Below are 5,685 nucleotides of genomic sequence, written 5' to 3'. Positions count from 1 at the left end.
CGTTGCAGCATTTTCTCCTCCCCCACCCCAGAATTAGCGGAACTGCTCATTGGCTCATCACTCAGCACTTGCAGCTCAAGATCTCTGGTGCTTAATAAACGCTAATGAGACCCAGGCCCCTGGCTTAGCAAGAGCTGCCTCACAGTCCTGTTGAAAATGAACGATGAGAGAGAACACCCCTCTCGGTTGGCTGAGCGCAGGCTGCGTGGTTGGTGGGTTTCTTCAGTCCTTGCTGTAGAATTCTACAGGCTGGAGTTTGGGTCATTACTGGCTAAATATTGAGAAGAAATTGCAGGAGAAGCCAAAGCAAATGAGAACCGTGTGACACAGAGATCAGCCTGTTGGCTTCTTCTTGGCATTTGTGGTTGGGGTCTTCTTTGCGCCTGGTGGCTTGGCCCGTGTGTCTGCTGCTTCACCCGGGGTGTGTCTAGACTGGCAAGTTTTTTTTGCAAAAGCAGCTGCAATTGAATTGGCCGCTTGAATTTCCGCAAGAACACTGACGATCTCATGTAAGAAATCAGTGCTTCTTGCAGAAATACTATGCTGCTCCCGTTCGGGCAAAAGTCCTTTTGCGCAAAGCTTTTGTGCAAAAGGGCCAGTGTGGACAGCTCAGATTTGTTTTGCGCAAAAAAGCCCCAATCACGAAAATGGTGATTGGGGCTTTTTTGCGGAAAAAATGCGTCTAGATTGGCATGGATGCTTTTCTGCAAAAAGTGCTTTTGCAGAAAAGCGTCCATGCCAATCTAGACGCTCTTTTCCCCAAATGCTTTTAACGGAAAACTTTTCCATTAAAAGCATTTGCGGAAAATCGTGACAGTCTAGACACAGCCCTGCTGTTTATGCACACTCAGCCTCTCCCCAGATGGGTGCCATCATTAATTAGGCCTGATTCGCTTTCCATGGGCAACCAGGTGAGTTAATTGCCCCTAAGGCCCCTAGGATGAGGTATCACGCCCTGTAGTCCCTTTGCTTTCTTTGAACATTCAAGTGATCCAATTCTAGTTGGTGAAAACACTTGCATTAAACAACCTGTGGAACTCCTTGCCAGAGGAGGTTGTGAAGGCTAGGACTATAACAGAGTTTAAAAAAGAGCTAGATAAATTCGTGGAGGTTAGGTCCATAAAAGGCTATTAGCCAGGGGGTAAGGAATGTGCCCCTGGCCTCTGTTTGTTAAAGGCTGGAGAAGGATGGCAGGAGACAAATTGCTTGATCATTGTCTTTGGTCCCTCCCCTCTGGGGCACCTGGCGCTGGCCACTGGGCTAGATGGACCTTTTCTCTGACCCAGTATGGCCATTTTTATGTTCTTATGTTCTTCATGCACCAGAAGCATGCAGACCCTTCTCCAATCAGGAAACAGAAACAATACCATGTGACTTATGATTTGGTTCAGCTCTGGTGACATGCCAGGTATGAATTTGACTGACTTTCTAAACTGGAGGCACTATATGACGGGTGACAGCTTTAAAGCGTCAACAGATGGATCGACACAAACAGGCAAATATGAGTAATAAAGACATTCAAAGACCAATACCCACATAATATGGCACGGTTCCAGTTCCTTGATCTGGTGACTGAACAAGCATGTCTGATGCAAATATCTGAACATGCCACTCTGGATATTTTTACAAGCATAAAAATGTGCTTTGTGCTGGATAGTTTCCTTCATCCTGCTGGATTAACCAATAGGCCGTGGGCTCTTAACCCGGACGTGTAAGGAGCAAAGGGTTAATTTGATTTCCACAGGTGGGTTGACCTGACTTCCTGTTTCAGAATCCTTTTCCTTGCTGATTTTTATTGGCAGGCATGCCTGCAATGAGCGAATTGAGACCAGCCGGGCATTCCTGATGTTCATTTTTGAATGACGGCAGCCATCTCGCAGAAGCATGAAGGCATGAGGCAGGCTTTTGCTTCAAGCTGTGACAAGGGTTTATTTTTCCAGCGAAAATAGTGTAACATGAATTCTTTCCTCTCTCAGCCTTCTTCTCCTGCTACCAGCAGGTGTTAGGGACCAGTCAGTCATCTGGATGGGAATGAGGCTCTATCCGACATCAAGTCTGAAGGTGGTTTAAAAGTCAGCCGGGCTTACATAGTTTATTCCGCAAGATTGTGTGGGACTATGGGGCGCTTTTTACACTCCCTCTGCATTGTAAGAACAAGGCCCAAAGTACTGTTGTTAGTGGAGTTTCTGACATTTATACAATATTTTTTTTTTTACTGAAAACCTTGCTCCCGAATTGGGGATGAGTAAATTTTCGATAAAAGTGCGAACAGATTCCAGAAAAACAAGCCTATTGCGAAATCTGCAAAAGAGAAATGAGTTAGACATTTCAAAATATTGCACAATTTCCTTCCTCTCCCCTTTTGAAACTTTTTACTGGGCTCTCCCCTCCATCTCCTGCACATCTCTCTTTGTTGGCATGCCCAGGAAAAACACAGTGAGGAAGGAGCAATGAGAGAGAGGGTGGCATGTCTGCCTGATTTTTCAGAGGGGCCGAGCGTGTACCAATACCAATGGTTTTGTTCGATGGCTGTAGCATTCAAAGACATACTGTCCCTGCTATCTTCTAATTCTGGTGGTAGCATGCTATGCATCCCCTTAAAGAGTTCCTCTCTTCCTAGCCCTGCTCCTCACTCAAATCCAGCAGAACCTCAAGGCCTCAGCTGAGATCTGGGCCCCATTGTGCTAAGTGCAGGGCAGAGAAAGGCTATCAAGGCCTTATGATCTAAGGGGAAACAGAGACGTGACATGAGTTAGAACTCAGATCATCCGATTGCTAGACAAGCACACCACCCACTAGACAGAGCTGCCTCTTAATAAGCAATATGGGCGAAAAACGTCTTCTATGGAACAAATCCATCCCTATCTGCCTGTTCTCACGGACTCTAAGGTGCTGGAGCACTTGTGAGGATCCCTCTGTCTCTGTCTCTCTCTCAATTTGGTAAAGTCTGCTTTCAAAATCTGCAATCTCTCCCCGCACAGCAGAACTTAACGAGGAAACAAAGCCAAGCCAAACCCTACAAGGCTTTATATGAAGACTGACAAATATACATTACATTTAGTAGGACAGTTGTTGTATGTTAAATACAGACATGATTAAAAACACATTGATAGAATATTAACAATTCTGTAATGACTACATGTCTGCTCCATGGCCATTACATTTCCAAAAATATGTTTCTAATAATCTGTATGGGAACTGGCTTAATAAATCAGAGCTAAGTGTATACTGGAGTGTTCAACAGGCACCTGGCATGTTAGCGACAGGGCATGTCGAGGGCGGAGCAGAAGGCAACAGTTAGCCCAAAAAGAAAGTCATAGTTCCAGGCAAATGCAGTTGGAAGGGTAACGGCCGGAGTGGAAATCCAAACCGGTCACAAGTCAGCCAGGACTTATTCTGTTGCTCTCAACACAGATCTTTGCAGGGTTTCTTGAGGAGAGGTTTGTGCTGTTACAGCCCGGAGCCTCCCGCATGCCCTATTGCTGGATACTCACTCCCCTCTGTCCACATGCTCTCTCCTAACATGCCAGCCCTGGACTATTCGACCTGCTGCACTGACATTCTCAGCTCTCATCCATGGAGGGCAGGGAATGAGGGGAGAGAAAAGTTTGTGCTCAAAAGCCAGGCCCAGAATCATTCTAGCCCAGCCCTCGCTTACATTTCAATTCTGGAAAGTTTCTTATCGCCCAGACCCTCATGGATTGCTGAGATCTAGGTTGCTCCTAGACCCAGGAGAGGAGGGCTTCCAGAGGGGATGTATTCCCATCGAATCTTCCAAGCGCTGTTTATAGCATGCTAAGCAGTGGAATGGAATAAGGCTGCATTTGTTAGTGATTTGGATCCGTTTATACCCACCAATACTTTTGCATAAGTCAAACAGCCCTCATGCTTCAGGGCGCTTCTGCAGTGTCAGGAAGGTGTCCTCACTGCCCAATGCTAGATGTGTTATGGATATCGGCTTTGTCTTGGAGCAGTTGTGTTGGTCACTGTTGGAGGCAGAGTACTGGACAAGACGAGCCAATTGTCTGAAAAGGAATCACCAAACCTGTGAGGTGGTTGAATACTCAATAAATGAACAAGCCGGATGAAGAGGAAGAGAACTGGCTAGTGCATCGCGACACGTGGACAGAACACATAGAGCCCTTTCCCCAACATCTGGCATGCTCCCCCATCACTAGCCCTCTCCATCACCTCAGCACTAATGCAGTGTATGAGGCAGCGTCTTGGCTCATGGCAACAGAGCGATTCAGCCCTGCAGTAAGCGGCTGTAGCTCCCCTGGTTTGCACTGTTGCTTTGGGCTCATATACATGAGTGATTAATTTGAGCACAGGCCCCGGTGCGCTTTTTACTGGAAGTGCTGCATTGCCTACCACCAGCAAACACATCATCACAAATGAACGTAATAGACCCTGCACGATGCCGCTCACAAGGACACACCCACACGATGGAACTCAGACACCTGTCTCTGGGTTAGTGGGAGCCTCTTTTATCCCTTCTTCTTGCCCAGCTTCAGACAGATCCAGTTGTATTTACAAACATGTCCAACGTAGGTAAGGAAAATAAGGTCTAAAGGAACACAATGGCTACGTCTATACTGGCATGATTTTCCGAAAATGCTTTTAACGGAAAAGATTTCTGTTAAAAGCATTTTCGGAAAAGCACATCTAGATTGGCAGGATGCTTTTCCGCAAAAGCACTTTTTGCAGACAAGCGTCCGTGGCCAATCTAGACGCGGTTTTCCGCAAAAAAGCCCCGATCGTCATTTTCGCCATCGGGGCTTTTTTGCGGAAAACAGTACTATGCTGTCTACACTGGCCCTTTTGCGCAAAAATCTTTCGGAAAAAGACTTTTGCCCGAACGGGAGCAGCATAGTATTTCTGGAAAAGCACTGATGATTTTACAGGAGATCGTCAGTGCTTTTCCGGAAATTCAAGCAGCCAGTGTAGACAGCTGGCAAGTTTTTCCGCAAAATCAAACTTGCCAGTCTAGACACAGCCAATAAGTTTCATGGAGGTAAAAGAGCCTGAAAAATCAGTGCTAAGATTGCATTCCTGGCCCTTTCTGTTTGGCTGTCCATAGCTGTGAAATACCCGCAGTCCCCAAGTCAAATTGAGCATCCCATCCCTGCTATCTCAAGGTCAGCTTGGGTCCCCACGCCACCCCCACTGTAGCACTGCTTACCGCTGAAATATTCTGGTAGTTTCAAAGATAGCTATGTGTGCCAAGCTGCTATGCTCCTAGGCCTGGCTCCCCCAGCTGGTGCCTGTCTGTCTGCTGCATGCCTGCTCTTGCATGTGGATGCTGCAGCTGGAGATCACACACTCCTGGTCTGGATGGGTCCCAGCATGGGAAAGGGATGGGGAGGTTTGAAGGGGAGGAAAGGATGCTGCTCAGGCCTCGGCTACCACGGCAACAGTATTCAGGAAGAAGGGAATGCTGGTGCTTCGTTGTCAAGGCAACAGTAACCATGACACAAGGCTGTTGGAGCCCGTGTATCTGGGGACTCCAGCTAGGCTAGAAGAGATGCTGGAACTTGGTTACCATGGGAACACAATAATAGGCGATCAGGGCCATACTGCTCAGACCAAAGGCCTGGTTAGTTCAGTGTCCGGTCATCTGGCAGAGGCCACGCCAGACGCTTCAGAGAGACCAACCAGACCTGGTGATCGTCAGGTGAGCCTCCC

The 5,685-nt window shown here is 47.3% G+C and overlaps 1 long non-coding RNA gene across 1 annotated transcript; it reads right to left on the bottom strand.

The window, feature by feature from the left end:
- Positions 1–764: 764 nt before the first annotated feature.
- LOC106731972 (uncharacterized) lies at positions 765–5,433 on the bottom strand. The gene is made up of 3 exons (XR_003089189.3): positions 5,183–5,433; positions 3,856–4,025; positions 765–2,301 (listed from the first exon to the last, which is right to left on the bottom strand). It is a non-coding gene; the product is annotated as an uncharacterized LOC106731972 (long non-coding RNA).
- Positions 5,434–5,685: the final 252 nt, after the last annotated feature.

The sequence above is a fragment of the Pelodiscus sinensis genome, chromosome 25 (genome assembly GCF_052426305.1).
Source record: "Pelodiscus sinensis isolate ZL-2025 chromosome 25, ASM5242630v1, whole genome shotgun sequence".
Lineage (NCBI taxonomy): Eukaryota > Metazoa > Chordata > Testudines > Trionychidae > Pelodiscus > Pelodiscus sinensis.
Note: the sequence above shows the minus strand (reverse complement) of the source record. Positions and strands in the feature narration are given on the sequence as shown.